The sequence below is a fragment of the Bufo bufo genome, chromosome 6, assembly GCF_905171765.1.
Source record: "Bufo bufo chromosome 6, aBufBuf1.1, whole genome shotgun sequence".
Lineage (NCBI taxonomy): Eukaryota > Metazoa > Chordata > Amphibia > Anura > Bufonidae > Bufo > Bufo bufo.
The window spans coordinates 400,457,892-400,476,176 of NC_053394.1; the positions used below are offsets into that span (position 1 = coordinate 400,457,892).

Here is an 18,285-nt window from a genome sequence, read left to right on the forward strand (position 1 = left end):
TTTATGTCATCTATCCCATCCAGGTTCTGTGCGAGCAGGCTGCTCCTTTCTCCCCACTTCACCATCTCAGGGAGTTCAGGGTTCTGTTAGTATAGGCTGGAGGACACAGCAAATCTACCTTCAAGGTTTGTCTGTGGGCTGAGCATTGCAGGGAAAGAGGTCAGGGATAAACTAGGAGGTGGCCCTTCCCCTGTCTCTCATCCAGAGCCTGGTTGGTGTGTTATCTGTTAAACTGTGCACGTCCGCCGTGACAACGCTACTCTGGGTCCCGCGGATACCGTTGAGGTGTCACCATGTGTTGCTACTCTCCGAAAGGGATGGTAAGGCGTGGTGCACCCAAATGGGAAATAAGTCAGGATCTGCAGTAACCAGTGTGCTTCTTTACAAGGGAATTCAGGTACAAAACAATACCGGGGAGGCATAGGGCTGGCTTCTCCAGTCTCCTTCCCTGGCAGAAGAAGGGATTGATGCGGAGGAAAGGTCTGAGCTATCTATCCCTTTCACTCTCTCAGAAGACTAGTACACTGGTCGAAGGCTGGAGGCCAACGGACCGTAGCTCAGTAGTCCGGGTGTCCATCAAGCTCTAGTGTGAGAGGGAAACCCCACACCGAACATAGGAGGGAAAGGGGAAATAAAATAAGGCCTGAAAACTAGGGAAGGAAGATGGACACCTCCTAGTGAAGACCCTAATCAAAGCCCTGACTGACTACCAGTATGAACAGACCCCAGAGGTAGGCGAGTTCATACACAGGAATACCTAAAGTCCTATCTAACCCTAAAGGACCCTGGTATGAATGACAGGAATGAGACATCCTGTTCCTCCAAAAGGAAGGATGAACGGGATTCTCCCTAAGGCCTAATACAAAACAACAAGCAAATGTAACACACAGAAAAGCCAAAATACAAAGGGAAAGGTAACACTTAACTTCCAAGAAGTTATGGCAGCACCAGGAACTCAGCCGAGATCCAAACACCAGCAATCCACAGGTCCAAAATAAGTTATAAACTGCACAGGATTGTGGAAAAAACAACTATAAATAGGGAAAGATAAATGATCACAATAGCAACAGCTGGAGGTTAAGGGTGTGGCCAGTACCAGCAAAAACACAGACGCCTATGGATCCACAAGGTAAACATGTAAAATCAAACCACGTGTTGTCAGTCTCAAAGATCTCCTGCCACTCACCGTCGCGGGGATGTCCATATGTCTCGGTATGTCTGTGACAGTGGCTCTCTGGTCACAGGGCTGGTGTCCTATGGTCTGTGGCTCAGCGTCCCCATCTTAGAGTCTTCTTCTAGTCACTCATGCAGACTGGCAGAGTCTTCCCCTACAAGCGTTGATCCCTAACTGCAGAACACTAGGGGCTCTGACTGCTCTCCTTATATACAGTTTTAGCTAGACTGGAACCTTCTAGTGGGAGGGGTGGAGTGGAGAAACTCAGTACAAACCAATACAAAGTTACCACTCCTGTCTGTCATAGACTTACATTATAGCTTCAATAAAACTAAATGGCAATGACACAGCAGTTTGTCCAGACAAAAACAAGTTTCCAGACATAACAACAGAGCTAAACCAGACAGTCACAGGGTCAGTCTGTCTGGTCACTCATGCAGACTGGCAGAGTCTTCCCCTACAAGCGTTGATCCCTAACTGCAGAACACTAGGGGTTCTGACTGCTCTCCTTATAGACAGTTTTAGCTAGACTGGAACCTTCTAGTGGGAGGGGTGGAGTGGAGAAACTCAGCACAAACCAATACAAAGTTACCACTCCTGTCTGTCATAGACTTACATTATAGCTTCAATAAAACTAAATAGCAATGACACAGCAGTTTGTCCAGACAAAAACAAGTTTCCAGACATAACAACAGAGCTAAACCAGACAGTCACAAGGTCAGTCTGTCTGGTTATGGTGTTAACAAGTCTGGATTGTTCCCTCCAAAACATGTTCTTCTTTAAACCCTATGGTAGCTGTGGAAAGTTACCAGCTTCTCATCCCAAAAATCTTTCTGAGTTTCATTCACACTTTCCACAGAGCCTCGCAAATACAGTGATAATGAACATTATATATCTTATAAAACAGTGCAAGTTAACCCTGTCAAGTGAAACAAAGTAAGATGTTTATAACTTTGCATAGGGGAAACAGGCAAATGTCCAGACCTCAAAGTATTCATATATTTATTTCTATGCTGTATAGTGGCTTTTAATTACTGTCTGCTAGTAATTATTGATATAAAACTTCTATAATGTATAGCGGCTTTTAAATACTGTATCTTGGTAATTATTTGTATATTCTTTATATTCTGTATAGTGGCTTTTATATACTGTATGGTGGTAATTCATATATTATATCTATACTATATAGTGGCTTTTATATACTGCATATTGGTAATCAGATTATTTCTATACTGTATAGTGGCTTTTATATACTGTCTGCTGGTAATTATTTGTATACTGTATAGTGGTCTTTTTATACTGTGTACTGTTCTCATAACCCTGGAGTTGGCTGCTCCTGTCTTGTCTTTTTTCCCTCTTGCTTATTGAAAGCGCTTTACAATCACCAGCTCACATTTACTAATGTGCCTCCATACTGTGGAATCTTAGGTGTGAACAAGTGCCTGATGCTGATATATTTGATTGCCTATCCTACTATAGGATGTGACTGAAAGACTGTGTGCTTGTTCCCCAGGGAGAATATATATAATTCCTAGTGCTTTGATGTATAGTTGTTTGTGTCCTGTTTTATGAAGTGCTTTGCCTAATGCACTTGCAATGAGATTGGTGAGAAAATCGTGACCATGAGCTGATGAGAACCACTCACTATTGCATTCATACATTTCCTGGGCAGTGGTCTGCTTAGATAGACTCTCTATAGTGGACTAGGTTGCTCTGAGACACCGTGGCCAAACCACACAGGGAGCCACAGACATTGATATTGAGTCACTCCCTCTTGATATGTTTAAGGGTTAATGCAGAGGCTTAAAGGGGTTATCAGGGATTTTCGTATTGATGTCCTATCCTCCGGATAGGATCTCAATGTTTGACCAGTGGAGGTTTAAATCCTGGGACTCAGCTGTTTGAGGAAGGTACAGTGAGTGCCGCAACATCCTCACAGCACCGTACATCATGTAGTGGCTGGGCTTGGTATTGCAGCCCAGGTCCATTTACTTGAAAAGAGCTGAGCTGTGCCAAGGCCATTTGACCAATGTGTAGTGATTGTTACTGGCCTAGGAGGAGGCGCTCACAGCACTCCACAACTCCACAAGATTGGCGGGGATCCCGGGAGTCGGACCCCTTTTTCTGATATTGTCGACCTTGATACTTGTACAAGAAATTTGGGTCAAGGCAAAGTCTGTGCGTCAGGAGTTGTGCTTTTTATTTATTTTTTATCAGATTTTTGCCTAGGGTAAATCACAAAGAATGGACGTGCTGTCTCCGCTCTTTTTGTTCTCTGACGGATTTTGCCTAGGGTAGCCCACTAGCACTAGGTTTTGAAATGTATGGCTTTATGGGATAGTCCTGGAGAAAGTGAGATCTAATTACACAGTACAGACACATTTTACTACACTTACGTCAGCGCACTTTACAGAGAGCTTGAGCCTTTAAAGGGGTTGTCCAGCCTTTAATATTAATGACCTTTCTTCAGAATAGGTCATTAATATCTGAAAGGGGGGGTCCAACACCCAACACCCCCCATCAGCTGTTTGACAGTGAGATGGCACTCCATGCCTCCTTGTCTTTACACTACATCTCGTCTCCTGTGGAGCAGCGCCATAGTGTAATTACAAGCACTCGCTCCAGTCTCTTTAATGTAGTGAGTACTTGTATTACACTGCACTTCTGAGACATAGTGTAGTGTAATGAAGAGGGAGCGGCACTCACATGGAGCGACCCCTCCTCTTTAAACAGACCCCCGATGATCAGATATTGATGACCTATCCTGACGATAAGGCATCTATATTAACACAAATTTACATATGTTCATTAAAGGGCAGGTGCAGTGGATTCATACTGATGATTTATCCTTAGGATAGTCCATTCAAATCTGATTGGAGGAGTTAAGATTCCCGGCATCCCCGCCAATCGGCGACTCGTGTAAACACGGCTTCTGCTTCAGAATTGTTTCGCTTATAGAGCAGGTAATGGTGCGAGCAGCTGTAATTACTCTGCACTGTATCTACAAGTGACATCACGCAGAGGTAACTGTGAACTGGAAGCAGCAAACACAAGCACTGCCACCTGATGGACTAGAGGTCGGGAGTCGGACCCCCGCCGATCTGATATTGGTGACCGATCCTGAAGACAGATCATCGATATACCAGCTCTGCACGTTACATTTAACGGAACAGTTCTATTAAAAATACCGCAAAAAATATAAAAAATAACAATCCCCCCCATGTCAACAGTGACTATACACATACCTCCAGCTGCACACTACATGTATGGGGGGAGAGACCGAGGGGGTTAAGGACCTTTCATGATGTCACGACCATGTGACCATGTGTGGGAGGAGTCAGGCTATACGCTGTGCTGAAGATTGAGATTCCTCAGTGGTTGATACCTTTTAATGGCTCACTGAAAAGATGACGATGATTACAAGCTTTTGAGGCTACTTGGACCTCTTCCTCAAGCGCCTTTATTGTGTCATCGCCATCGGTACAAAAATATTTTACTTTAACAAAGCTGTGGGAGGAAGTAAAGGACCTTTCATGATGTCGTGACCATGTGATCATGTGTGGGAGGAGTCAGGCTCCAGGTTGTGCTGCCGGAGGAAGTAATGGACCCCTGATGATGTCCTGACCATGTGACCATGTGTGGGAGGAGTCAGTGGAGCACATGACCCTGTGCTGGATACGCAGTAGGGTTCTCTGAACTGTTGTGTTAGACACACGTCTGGTAGCCCCCCTGGGTCATTTGGGTGGTGAGCTGCTCCACTGTAGAGTGTCGGTCCGCCCTTGTGCACCTTCATAGCCGATGTTCACCTCTCACCTCAATGGCACGTGGTGCTCTGCAGTTTCCACATCGCTTATTCTCAATGGTACCATTTGTCCGCTCAGGATACACTTTCACCACAGCAGCACAAGAACAGTTCACACTGCACAGTGTCAGAAGTACCACCACCCGGGGTCAGAAAACCCATGATCTCCCCTTTTACCCATGACAGCAATGAGGGCTATGTGTGCAGAGCCTATCACACACCGTATATACCCACCAAACCGACTCACGACGAAGGACTTCCTTCAGGAAGTGGTCAGAAGAATGGGACTCGACTGTGTATACACTGTATATATATATATATGTGTATATTTAATAATAATCTTTATTTATATAGCGCCAACATATTCCATAGCGCTTTACAATGAGGGGATTCAAGTACTAACTGAGTCATAAATAACATAGCAGCAAACAGGTCAACAAGAGGAATGGGGGCCCTGCTCGCAAGAACTTATGATCTATGAGGATATGGGGGTGACACAAAAGGTGACACAATAAGTAAAAAGTGCTTGTTCTGTACATTGGTCCGACCATCTTAACACAATAGGGAAGTAGATATAAGGCTGCATGAGCCAGTCATCAGCTGATATCTGTAGTGCTTCTGAGGGCATGGGGTGTGGTGGATACTGATGGATCAGGTTCAGAGGAATAATCCTGAAGGGGGGCTGTGTATGGTGAAGGATTAGATCAGGGGATGCAATTGGCTAACCTAAAAAGATGTGTATTTAGGGAGCGTCTAAAACTATGGATGTTATTGATTAACCTAATTGTTTGGGGTAGGACATCCAGAGAACTAGTGCAGCTCCGGAGAAGTCTTGGACACGGGTGTGAGAGGTTCGGATTATGGTGGATGTTAGTCGTAAGCCATTAGCTGAACGGAGAGCTCGGGTAGGATGGTAGACAGATATGAGGGAGGTAATGTAGGGGGTGCCGCAGTGTTGAGACCATGGTTAGGACGGTAGACAGAGATACAGGAGAAGATGTAGGAGGATGTAGCACTGTGAAGAGCTTTGTGAGGAGAATGACCAGTTTACATATATAGTGGCATGCAAAAGTTCTACATCACTGGTCAAAATTACTGTTATTGCAAACAGTTAAGCAAATTGAAGATGAAACAATCTCCAAAAGAGGACAGATTCCCTATGTATTTTAAGCAAAAATAAAATGTCTTTTCAACTTTTACATTTTCAATATAACAAAAATGGAAAAGGACCCAAAGCAAAACTTTGGGCACCCTGAATGTTTAGTACCTATTAGCACCCCTTTTGGCAAGTATCTAAGCTTGTAAACACTTTTTGTAACCAGCCAAGAGTCTTTCAATTCTTGTTTGAGGGAGTTTCATACATTCTTCCTTCCAAACGTCTTCCAGCTCTATGAGATTCTTGGATTGTTTTGATGTCTATCTACAGATTTTCAATGATGTTCAGATCAGGGGACTGTGAGGGTCATAGTAAAACCTTCAGTTTGCACATTTTGAGGTCATCTACTGTGGATTTTGAGGTGTGTTTACTTCATCCATTTGTAGAAGCCATCTTTCTCTCATCTTCAGCTTTTTTAGTTGGTGTTATGTTTGCTTCCAGAATTTACTGGAATTTCATTGAATCCATTCTTCCCTTTACCCTTGAAATGTCCCCCGTGCCATTGGCTGCAACACAACCCTAAAGCACAATTGATCCACGCCCATGCTTAATGGTTGGAGAGGTGTTCTTTTCATGGACTCCTAGGCTCTTTTTTTCTCCAAACATACCTTTGCTCATTGGTCCACATGAATTGTTTCCAAGATGCATCAAGCTTGTTTAGATGTTCTTTTGCAAATTTTGTGGTGAGAATATAGGGGAGATTTTTTTCTGATGACTCTTCCATGAAGGCCATATTTGTGTCGCTGAACAGACAATCAGAGACAATGTGCTGGGTAATGTAGACAGAAAATGTTGTCAAACAGGTTAGCAAGGTGGACAGCAGTAGGAAGACCAGTCAAAAGAATGATATGAGCCATTTCCCCAAGTAGGAATTTACCTCCTGCTTTCCATAGGATTTAGTGCTTTCCTAGAAGGGATGTTCCTAAAAAATAGGGGCAACTGACATAGCTGGAACCAGATCTATGAAATGGTGCAGTTCTATGACTAGATTCGCTGAGCCATAGGAGAGTAAGAGGGCATCAGCCTTGATGTTCGACTCCGCATGATGAAAGTACGGACTAAATTGAAGTTAGCAAAGAAGATAGACACCTGGCCTGACAAGGATTTAGTAAATATGCAGTCTGGAAGTAGATTAGTACAGATGTCATGTCTTCTCTCGGTCAGAGCTAACTTGATGGTGTGAAGTTTCCAACAGAATAGTTCCTTTCAGCAGAAATGAGAAGAAAGCACATGTCTGAGTCTTGCTACAGGAGCTATTTTGTGTCAGTACTACTCTAGCTCCTACAGAAGACACATTCACCCCCAAAATAACTGCCTTGTGATATCAGGGAGATGCAAGATGGAGGCAGAGGAGAAGGCTTGATTTTGGGGTTTTGAATGCAGCTTCCATTTGAGATATCTAATCCTTGATGTGATGTTTATCCCTTTTGTGGTGAGAGCAGAGATATATGCGGTGAGTTTGTAAGATGTGGGATAAATTGCTAATAATTAGCAAAGCCCAAAAACGCTAGATGGATTTCAATCCTTTAAGGACAAGACCAGTGAAGAACTACAGACAGCTTTGCCGGGTCCATATACAGACCATGGTCTGAGATCACATATCCCAGAATCACTGGAAGACAGCACAAACATGCTTCCAATGAGGTCAAATCAGGTGAGTAGATCACAATGTGATCAATATATACCATCAGGCAGACAGAGCAGAGAACAGACGATGTAATTAACAAACTCCTAGAACATAGTGGGGCATTGCTGAGGTCAAAGAGCATGAAATGATAATTGTAATATCCATTATAGACATTAAAGACTATCTTCCATTTGTCACCCTCACAAATGCAGATCCAATTATAGGCGCCTTGGAGATCCAATATTGCAAAGACCTTTGCCCCACAGATCCTTTATGTATTATGAAATTTTGCTGGTCTTCAGAATGGACAGTGGATATATATATGACCATGTGGAGGAGTGGTGCTAGGCAACAGGTTAATAGGACAGTCATATGGCTGCACAGGCAGCAACGTTTCAGCCTTCTTCTTGTCAAAAACATCCACATAACTAGCATATAAAGGAGTTAGTCCCTGAAGGTTTTGAGGGATTTGAGACCTCAGGACTGGATCAACTGTAGCTAGACATCATTAGTGGCAATGAGACCGTTGATGTAGGACTTAATATGTAGGACGTGAATATTAGAATATCAATTTTTTTTAGCGAATATCGGCACTTCGCTAATTCGCGAATATTTCGAATATAGTGCTATAAATTCGATATTTCGAATATTCTTTTTTTTTATTGTTATATTTTTTTCTTTCCCACTTCCCAAAAGTAGTTCTTACCTGTCCTTAGGATTCCTGGCTTCCTGGCTGCTCCAGTCAGTGCCCATTGCCGCTTCTGACGACTTCCGTGCTCATGGAGCGTCCCCATCACCATGGGAACGTCTCCATACTAGAAAGTACTGTCGGATTTGAGAATTACGTTGAAATCACAATTTGATTAATTCAAGTTATAATAATTGAATTTTGATTTCAACTTAGCACTGCTATATTTCATATTCGTTAATTCTAGCCTAATATGGAATATAGCACTGCTACGTTGAAATCGAAATTTGATTATTATAACTTGAATTAATCGCATTGCTATTTCAACTTGGACCTGGTTTACTATGGTTGGCTTGGTAGAATTAGCGAATATGACGAATGTATTCATCATATTCCTCAAAACGAAGATAACGAAGTATTCTCCATCTTCGTTTTAGCTCCATATTCGTCAACTTGGCTAATTCTAGAAATCAAATAGGAAAGTTGACTATAGAGACAGCTGTGTTTAATTCGCTATGCGATTATATTACTGCTTTTTAAAAAAAAAATTGAATAGTTAAATACTTGATTATTATAATGATTCTATTTATAAAAAAAAAAGTAATATCGAATTAAACACAGCTGTCTCTATAGTCAACCTTCCTATTTGATTGCTAGAATTAGCGAAGTTGACGAATATGGAGCTGAAACGAAGATGGAGAATACTTTGTTATCTTCGTTTTGAGGAATATGATGAATACATTTTATTCGCTAATTCTACCAAGCCAACCATAGTAAACCAGGTCCAAGTTGAAATAGCAATTAGATTAATTCAAGTTATAATAATCGAATTGCGATTTCAATTTAGCACTGCTATATTCCATATTCGTTAATTCTAGCCTAATATGGAATATAGCAGTGCTAAGTTGAAATCGAAATTCGATTATTATAACTTGAATTCATCGAATTGCTATTTCAACTTGGACCTGGTTTACTATGGTTGGCTTGGTAGAATTAGCGAATATGACGAATGTATTCATCATATTCCTCAAAACGAAGATAACAAAGTATTCTCCATCTTCGTTTTAGCTACCTATTCGTCAACTTCGCTAATTCTAGCAATCAAATAGAAAGGTTGACTATAGAGACAGCTGTGTTTAATTCGCTATGCGATTATATTACTTTGCTTTTTTTTTTTTATAAATAGAATCATTATAATAATCAAGTATTTAACTATTAATTTTTTTTAGAAAAAAGCAAGTAATATAATCGCATAGCGAATGAAACTTAGCTGTCTCTATAGTCAACTTTCCTATTTGATTGCTAGAATTAGCGAAGTTGACGAATATGTAGCTAAAACGAAGATGTAGAATACTTCGTTATCTTCGTTTTGAGGAATATGACGAATACATTCGTCATCTTCGCTAATTCTAGATATCAAACCAATAGGAAAGTAGCCTTTAGTTAAAATCGCAATACGCGATTATTTGAATTGCATAATAATCACGATAAATAGTATAATGATGAATATTCGATTTCGACGAATATGAAACGAATTTCGTCGAAATCGAATATGGCACCTGCCGCTCATCACTATCCATTATCACAATCAATAACTGGAGTATGGTGTTTCAGCCAAGGTCACCCCAGCAATAATGGACTAATGTACCTGGAAATGACATAAAAGATTTTCTCAGTATGCAGTACACCCACTTGGAGATCCTTGGGCCAGTAGTGCACTGGATAGGTTCAGGGAGATTACTCTATTGACTGAGGCCACATCAGGTATGTGATATCAGGTAATGCAAGATGTTACCAGCAGAAACAATGCTCAAAAGGCCTGTTTAGAAAACCAGATGTTACTGCAGGACAGAACCACTGGGATTGACAATTTTTTGACAGAGAGAGGTCACCTTAATCTAATGTTGTCTTCTCATATTAATCTGATGCTCTGGAGTTTCCCAGATCGAGGGGGCAATTCCTCAAATAATCTGCTGTATCTCAGCAGTACAGGCACAAATTCTTGTTGCATCTGTGCTGACGCTCTTCCTCATACAGCTTTACTCATTATATCTGCATGCATTCCTCCTTTGAGGCAGATAAAGAAGGGTGAAAGGGGTTCTGGAATGAAGGAGGCAGACATGGAAGTCTTTTCTACCAAGTAGAATCTCTGAGCCATAACTCATCCAGAGTGGCTTGCAAGTTTCATCCTAAAAGCTCTTATCTGATTACCTAGTAGTGATGTAGTAAGGATGATACAGCTAAGCTGAAAGACAAGGCTCTTCAAAGACTGTACGGAAGGTACACAAGAACTCATGCAAGTTAGTAGTCAGGGTTTTGCCATGTTTCAGATGTAGTACCAAATGTATGTTGCAGTGGTTCAGGAAGGCACTGTAAGTTTTAAGGTCTCATTCATAATGCGGCAGCGGTGGCAGGTGCACTCCAGTACCACTGGGATTAGAGACATATTGTGGCTGACCTGTAGGAGCTGCAGTTTTCTCTGCAGAGAAGTTACAAAGACAGCCCTGGAGTCCAGATGTGCAGAATTGGTGTTCATAAACTGTTAATATCATTTACTATAGTGAGTAGTTAGTTCTTCCAGCACATTCTGTAAGCCCAACTTGAGGGCAACCAGTGAGGTCCATGGCCTGAGCTTACTGTAAGGCAATGGGTGTGGATCCACTGTGCCTACTGAATGTACTTGTTTTGGAGCTACTCCTAAGGGCAATGTCAAAGTGGAACCCCTTTTTTTACCCTTTTACCGCTGTATGGGGATCTGGACCTTACTCCGTGGGCTATCAGGTTGTTACCTCCAGGGGTAGTCTCTAGAGACTGCTAACCCAGAGAGATCAAGAGACATTGGTCCATGGCAAAATCATTGTTAGTGTGCAATATGGCAAACATGCAATAGGTAAAGGCTGGCAAAGTCCTTATGGCAATCAGGCAGGAGTAAATCCAGTAAACAGGAAGAGGTCAGGCATGGAAGCTCAGAACAAAACTATAGCATACCTTTACAGGACTCGACAAGCTAGGAACCTAAAGTGCAAGCACCTTTCCATAGGGGAATGCAACCTGTATAGCCCAGGGAATGCTGACATTGGATGAGGACATGTTAGCTGTTGCATGCACTGGTCCTTTAAGAGCTGAAGAATACATGCACACCTTAAGGGAACAAGCAGCGGGAAGCAGGCAGTGACAGCATGCAATAGCTCACAACTAGAGTTGAGCGGACACCTGGATGTTGGGGTTCGACGGGTTCGGCCAAACTTCACAAAAAAGTTTGAGTTCGAGACCCAAACTTGACCCCGAACCCCATTGAAGTCAATGAGGACCCGAACTTTGTATCACTAAAATGGCTCTAAAAAAGTCATGGAAAAGGCTAGAGGGCTGCAAAGGGCAGCAAAATGTGGTTAAGAGCATGGCAAGTGCTCTGCAAACAAATGTGGATAGGGAAATGACTTAAAATAACATAATATACGTAAAAATAAATAATAATAATCTTGATCTAGGAGGAGGAGGTAGATATGGAGAAGGAGGTTGAGGAGGCGGTGGATGTGGCGGTGGAGGAGGAGGAGGTAGCCAACACAGTTTTTTTGTTTTGTTTTTATTTTATTTATTTATTTTGTTCAAATTTGGGTAGACCCCAAAACATTGGGAAATATAAAAAATAAAACAAAGAGAGTGCGCTGCAGTATAGCAATGGCTGGGTGAGGCGGGTATACATGTCTATTCTGCATAAGGAACGGACAAGTCCTTTGGGATCCATGCCTGGTTCATTTTAATGAACGTGAACTTGTCCACATTGGCTGTGTACAGGTGGCTGCGCTTGTCTGTGATAACACCCCCTGCCGTGCTAAACACTTGTTCAGACAATACACTGGCTGCAGGGCAGGCCAGCACCCCCAAGGCGTAAAGGGCAAGCACAGGCCATGTGCCCAATTTGGAGGCCCAGAAGTTGAAGGGGGCAGACCCATCAGTCAGTACGTGTAGGAATGTGCACACATACTGCATCACCATGTTGCTGAAATGCTGCCTCCTGCTAAGACGTTCTATATCAGCTGGTGGTGCTGGTTGTTGTGGCGTGCTGACAAAGCTTTTCCACATTTCGGCCATGCTAACCCTGCCTTCTGAGGTTCTGGCGGTGCCCCAGCTGCGTTGTTCCACTGTGCCCCTGCTTCCAGGTGGGAATGCCATCAGCAGCGTGTCTACCAGCATGCGCTTGTACTCGCGCATCTTACGATCACGCTCAAGTGACGGAATTAAGGACGGTACATTGTCCTTGTAACGGAGATCCAGCAGCGTGGCCACCCAGTAATCAGCAAAAGTTAGAAAGTGGCCAACTCAGCGGTCGTTGCGAAGACACTGCAGCATGTAATCGCTCATGTGTGCCAGGCTGCTCAGAGGCATCGACAAGCTGTCCTCTGTGGGAGGTGTATCGGCTGTGTCCTCTGTATCCCCCCAGCCACGGAACAGTGATTGCCATGAGCTGGTTTGGGTGTCACCCTGCTGTGAACACGGTTCCTCCTCCTCCATCTCCTCATCCTCCACCTTGTCATCCTCCAGAACTGTGCCCTGGCTGGACAATTGTGTACCTGGCGTATGTTAGTGCAGGAACCCACCCTCGGAGCCACTTGTGAATGACTGGCCTGAAACCCTTGTAATACCTCTTTCTCCTCCTCCTGTGCCACATCTTCTTCTATCATCACTCGAAGCGTTTTTTCAAGGAGGCATAGAAGTGGGATAGTAATGCTGAGAACGGCGTCATCGGCACTAGCCATGTTGGTGGAGTACTCAAAACAGCGCAACAAGGCACACAGGTCTCGCATGGAGGCCCACTGGTGAAGTGGTGCTGTTCCGCAAAGCGACTCACCCGTGCGTGCTGCAGCTGAAACTCCACTATTGCCTGCTGCTGCTCGCACAGTCTGGCCAGCATGTGTAAGGTGGAGTTCTACCTTGTGGGCACGATGCATATGAGGCGGAGAGCAGGAAGGCCAAAGTTATGCTGCAGCGCTGACAGGTGAGTAGCAGCAGGGTGAGAACGCCAAAAGCGCGCACAGACAGCCTGCAGTTTCTGCAGCAGCTCTCACATATTGGGGTAATTTTCCAGGAATTTCTGCATCACCAAATTCAGCACATGCACCAGGCAAGGGTTGTGCGTCAGACCGGCTAGGACCAGAGCTGCTATGAGATTTCTCCCATTATCGCACACAACCAGGCCGGGCTTGAGGCTCACTGGCACTAACCACTCATCGGTCTGTTGTTCAAGGCCCGTCCACAGCTCCTGCGCGGTGTGGGGATTATCCCCCAATCAGATAAGCTTTAAAACTGCCTGCTGTCGTTTATCCCTGGCTGTGCTGAAGTTGGTGGTGAAGGTGTTTCGCTAACCGGATGAGGAGGCGGTAGAGGATGAGGAAGCGGAGTAGGAGGAGGAAGCAACAGGAGGCAAAGAGAAACGTCCTGCAATCCTGGGTTGTGGAAGGACATGTGCCAAACTGCTATCCGCCTCAGGCCCAGCCGCCACTGCATTTACCCAGTGTGCTGTTAGGGATATATAACATCCCTGACCGTGCTTACTGGTCCACATATCCGTAGTTAGGTGCAGCTTGCCACAGATGGCGTTGCGCAGTGCACACCTGATTTTGTCCCCCACTTGGTTGTGCAGGGAAGGGATGGCTCGCCTGGAAAAGTAGTGGCGGCTGGGAACGAAGTACTGTGGGATAGAGATGTCACGAACATAAAATTTTCCGTTCGCGAACGGCGAACGCGAGTTTTCACAAATGTTCGCGAACGGGCGAACCGGGCGAACCGCCATAGACTTCAATAGGCAGGCGAATTTTAAAAGCCACAGGGACTCTTTCTGGCCACAATAGTGATGGAAAAGTTGTTTCAAGGGGACTAACACCTGGACTGTGGCATGCCGGAGGGGGATCCATGACAAAACTCCCATGGAAAATTATGTAGTTGACGCAGAGTCAGGTTTTAATCCATAAAGGGCATAAATCACCTAACATTCCTAAATTGTTTGGAATAATGTGCTTTAAAACATCAGGTATGATGTTGTATCGATCAGGTAGTGTAAGGGTTACGCCCGCTTCACAGTTACAGACCAAGCTCTGACAGACCAAACTCCCCGTTTAACGCACCGCAAACAACCGCAAACAGTCCATTTGCACAACGGCAAACTCCCTATTTGCACAAGGTTGGATACCAAGGTAGCCATGTCCTGTTCCTTGTCCCCACTGACGTCATTGAAGGTCTCTTCCTCCACCCAGCCACGTACAACATCAAGGGTCCCCGAAAGGTGACAACAAGCCCCCTGGGACACCTGCTGTGGTTGGTCTTCCACCTCCTCAAAGCCACCTTCCTCCTCTGACTCCTCTTCTTCAGACTCCTCTCTCTGCTTTGCCGCAGGTCCAGCAATCGACGATGACAAGGCTGCTTCTGGTGGTGATGGTGACCACAACTCTTCCTCTTCATGCTCATCTACGGCCTGATCCAGCACTCTTCGCAGGGCACGCTCCAGAAAAAAAGCATATGGGATGAGGTCGATGATGTTGCCTTGGGTTTGACTGACCAGGTTTGTCACCTCCGCAAAAAGACGCATGAGTGTTCAGTAACGCGGCCAAAAAATACCCAGCTCCTCAGAGGCTGTCCTCTTTTTTTTTTATTAAAAAAAAATCTGTTCTTAACAGTTTAATCTGTGTTTTGTCCCCTATCAGGGGCCGGTGTATGGAATAGATTTTAGGAACCGGGAGATGGAAAAAGATGCTTGGTCGGTCCTCTTACTTCCAATTTGGGGCACTGCGCGAACGGCTTGCAATGTACTGTGCCACCAGATATGAGTGGTGTGTTTAAGTAGTACTATTCCTATCAGTTTAATTCCTGTTACATCCCCTATCAGGGGACGTGTATGGAATAGATTTTAGGAACCGGGAGATGGAAAAAGATGCTTGGTCGGTCCTCCTACTTCCAATTTGGGGCACTGCGCGTGCAATCTACTGTGCCACCAGATATGAGTGGTGTGTTAAGTAGTACTATTCCTATCAGTTTAATCCCTGTTACGTCCCCTATCAGGGGACATGTATGGAATAGATTTTAGACAACCGCAAAGAGTTTTCAATAGTTGACACACTCATGACATAAATTTTATTCCTCTATGCGTCAATCTTGGTGTAGTGATGACTGTGCTCGTGCGCACGTTTGGGAGATTGCAGGCGATGTTTTTTTTTTTAAAAGCCCATGGTCGTGCTGAGGTAGTTCAGTGACAGTTAAGTGACCCAGAAAACAATGATTCTGCAGTGTGGGCCCATTGTTGGCCTAGTAGGCTTTAATGATCACCTTAGATGATCACAAAGAAAATGTATGTTTTTTCTATGCAAAATTATCCAGCTGATCGCTTTTCGTCTGTTCACAATGAAGCAACGACCTTATCATCTGGGGTGTGCCAACATTGCCATTGCCAACACACTCATAGAGGTGGTCACTTCATTGTGATACGCAAGCCCCTTCACCACAACAAGGTAACGATCACGAAGGGGAATTGACACATGTATGTGCCTTTTTTGTTTGTTTTGTTTTTGCAGCCACAGTGCAGCACCAGAGGCCAGAAAAGCGAGGCATGTACACATGCCTGAAAAATTAGGTATTGTTGCAGCCGCTGCTGTAGCAGTGGCCAGAAAAATTGATGTTTTCCAGGCAGAAAGTGCACTTAAACATTGCGGCTTGAACTCTAGTTGGTAGCGGATAAGTCACGCAAGTCATCCGGCATGCAGAGACGTGTGGACCATTTTTAGCCCAAGGCAGCTCATCTCATCAGACCTTTTTTAGTCAAATGTATCGCACACTGTCAGTCCCTTCGGGATCCATGCCTCATTCATCTTAATAAAGGTGAGGTAATATAGACATTTTTGACCTAGGCAACTTCTCTTCTCAGTGACAATACCTCCTGCTGCACTGAAGGTCCTTTCTGACAGGACACTTGAAGCGGGGCAGGCCAGAAGTTCTATCGCAAATTGGGATAGCTCAGGCCACATGTCAAGCCTGCACACCCAGTAGTTAAGGGGTTCATCGCTCCTCAAAGTGTCGATATCTGCAGTTAAGGCGAGGTAGTCTGCTACCTGTCGGTCGAGACGTTCTCTGACGGTGGACCCCGAAGGGCTGTGGCGATGCGTAGGACTTAAAAAGCCTAGCATGTCCACCATCAACAACACGTCTGTAAAGCATCCTGTCCTTGCCGGCGTGGTCATGGTAGGAGGAGGATTACCTTAACCGCTTCCCCTGTTAGATTCCCGTTGCGCTGTGATATCACCCTTATACGCTGTGTAAAGCATACTTCTTAATTTATTTTGGAACTGCTACATCCTTTCCGACTTCCGGTAATTCGGTAACATTTCAGGCACTTTCTCCTTATACCGGGGGTCTAGTAGCGTGGCGACCCAGTACAGGTCGCTCTCCTTCAGCCTTTTTATACGAGGGTCCCTCAACAGGCACGACAGCATGAAAGACCCCATTTGCACAAGGTTGGATGCCGAGCTACTCATGTCCCGTTCCTCGTCCTCACTGATCTCACTAAAGGTATGTTCTTCCCCCCAGCCATGTACAACACCACGGGTACCAGATAGGTGACAATGAGCACCCTGGGATGCCTGCTGTTGTTTGTCTTCCTCCTTCTCCTCAAAGCCACATTCCTCCTCCGACTCCTCTTCCTGCGTTGCCGCAGGTCCAGCAAGCGATGCTGATAAGGCTGTTTCTGGTGGTGATGGTGACCACAACTCTTCCTCTTCACGCTCATCTACGGCCTGATCCAGCACTCTTCGCAGGGCACGCTCCAGGAAAAAAACAAATGGGATGATGTCGCTGATGGTGCCTTTAGTGCGACTGACTAGGTTTGTCACCTCCTCAAAAGGACGCATGAGCCTACAGGCATTGCGCATGAGCGTCCAGTAATGTGGCAAAAAAATTCCCAGCTCCGCAAAGGCTGTCCTAGCACCCCGGTCATACAAATACTCGTTGACAGCTTTTTCTTGATGGAGCAGGCGGTCGAACATTATTAGTGTTGAATTCCAACGTGTCGGGCTGTCGCAAATCAAGCGCCTCACTGGCATGTTGTTTCGCCGCTGGATATCTGAAAAGCGTGCCATGGCCGTGTAGGAACGCCTGAAATGGCCCCACACCTTCCTGGCCTGCTTAAGGACATCCTGTAAGCCTGGGTACTAACGCACAAAGCATTGTACAATCAGATTCAACACATGTGCCATGCACGGCACATGTGTCAACTTGCCCAAATTCAATGCCGCCAACAAATTGCTTCCGTTGTCACACACCACTTTGCCAATCTCCAGTTGGTGCGGAGTCAGCCACTGATCCACCTGTGCGTTCAGGGCGGACAGGAATGCTGGTCCGGTGTGACTCTCTGCTTTCAGGCAAGTCAACCACAAGACGGCGTGACACTGTTGTATCCGGGATGTGGAATAGCCCCTGGGGAGCTGGGGGGGGGGGGTGCAGTTGATGTGGAGCAAGACACAGCAGCAGAAGAGGACTCAGCTGAGGAGGTTATTGAAGAGGATGGAGTAGGAGGAGTAGAGGAGGTGGCAGCAGGCCTGCCTGCAAGTCGTGGCGGTGTCACCAACTCCTCTGCAGAGCCACGCATTACATGCTTGGCAGCCGTCAGCAGGTTTACCCAATGCGCAGTGTAGGTGATATACCTGCCCTGACCGTGCTTTGCAGACCAGGTATCAGTGGTCAGATGGACCCTTGCCCCAACACTGTGTGCCAGACAGGCCATGACTTCCTTTTGCACAATCGAGTACAGGTTGGGGATTGCCTTTTGTGCAAAAAAAATTCGGCCGGGTACCTTCCA

At 45.0% G+C, this 18,285-nt stretch overlaps 1 protein-coding gene across 1 annotated transcript in view; it reads right to left on the bottom strand.

Moving 5' to 3' along the window:
• The window catches only part of LOC121004499 (oocyte zinc finger protein XlCOF6.1-like), a 417,876-nt gene that overhangs the window by 359,315 nt on the left and 40,276 nt on the right, over positions 1–18,285 (bottom strand). The gene's annotated exons all lie outside the window — the stretch shown is intronic.